Source organism: Aplysia californica, unplaced genomic scaffold (genome assembly GCF_000002075.1).
Source record: "Aplysia californica isolate F4 #8 unplaced genomic scaffold, AplCal3.0 scaffold00015, whole genome shotgun sequence".
NCBI lineage: Eukaryota > Metazoa > Mollusca > Gastropoda > Aplysiida > Aplysiidae > Aplysia > Aplysia californica.
In genome coordinates this window covers 2544332-2545765 of record NW_004797285.1, presented here as the reverse complement: position 1 = coordinate 2545765, position 1434 = coordinate 2544332, and the positions used below count along the sequence as shown (strand labels likewise).

Genomic DNA, 1434 nt, shown 5'->3' with positions numbered 1-1434 from the left:
CCCTCCCCCGAAATCTCCCCTCTTCCATCTTAACAAAACTTGAGTGTTTGAACCGTCTATGAAAGTACCAAGGACGCAATCTGAGTTGATACTTACAACAATAATAATACGGCAACGACACCTCGTTTTCCGTCTCAATCGAAACGGGGAGCACAACAGTGGAAGTGCCGTTCATGCCTCAATCAATCATGCCCACAGATTCAAATACCATTTAGACGTCAGTAAAATTATCAGACTCAAGTTAGCCACTGACGATAGAGTTTAAAATATTTTTAAAAAACAACAAGTTTTATTTCAGTTCAAGTAAGAGTTTTATGGCGCTAGAAACACAGTCAGGTTATATTATAAGAGTCAAGATTAGTCTTAGTAGAGGTTTTACGGCGCTCACAACTGCATAAGGTCATATGAGCACCAGAAGATTAGAGGAGTTACAAGAGAGTAACAAACATAAAAAAGAAGAAGGGGGGATAAGGACGATAGATGTTTGATAGGAAAGAAGAAGCAAACCACACTAGAGCACCTGCCAACCACCCACGTCGAAGATTAGAGGTGTCACAATAGAGTACCATAGAAAAATAAGAAGTATGAGACAAGAAGACAAGAACAATAATTATAACAAAGACATCAACGACAATGCGCACAACAGCAACAGCAGAACTATAAGGAATGAGTGCGACAAACAATGATTAATACCAGAACTTTGCTTACCGTCCACTGAAGATCTAGCTCTCTGTCAGCTTGGAACGTTATATCCAGGCGGTAAGTCCAGCAAGAGAAGAGGCTTCCTTCACAGAAGGCAGTTTGTAGTTACTCTCTGTGAAAAAAACAACAACAGAAAAAGCAAAGACGTTAGTATACCATTGAGGACGTAACATCCATTTTTATTGATGTTGTTCTTGTGTCTTTCAGGTTTTTTAAAACAACCATTTCTTTTAAAGTTCAGAGTTTTGCGTCACCTAAATTGCAACACAAAGAAAGCACACAAGTGCCGAATATTAGACGAGAGAGTAACATACAAAGAAAAGAAAGAGGAGAGACATGTGTGACAATTAATGTTCGACAGAAAAGAAGGAGCAACCCACACCAGACCACCCGCCAACCCGTCACGTCGACCAGAAACTAAAAAGGCTTATTCGGAAAATAATTGTATATTTTTTAAATATGTAATTCTAATTTCACAAAATGAGAATTTACGTACGCAATGGTACAGAGAAAACACGAAAGCGGTGGCCGGTTGAGTGACGCGCACAATTCAACTCTCTCATCCGAAAAGACAATTGGCAATGCAATATCACCAATTTGCTATCAGCAAATAACGTACAGAATAACACGCTACGGGAAATGTCGTAACAAAACCGACCCGCATTTACACATGTGTGTACACACACACATACACACACACACACACACACACACACACACACACACACACAC

At 39.7% G+C, this 1434-nt stretch overlaps 1 protein-coding gene across 1 annotated transcript in view; it reads right to left on the bottom strand.

Annotated features, from left to right (window-relative positions):
- LOC101848014 (trithorax group protein osa) overlaps nucleotides 1-1434 on the bottom strand; it is a 71842-nt gene that overhangs the window by 33510 nt on the left and 36898 nt on the right. The window contains exon 2 of the mRNA XM_005090320.3: nucleotides 709-814. The gene's annotated coding sequence lies outside the window, so the exon portion shown is untranslated. The remainder of the gene's footprint in view (nucleotides 1-708; nucleotides 815-1434) is intronic.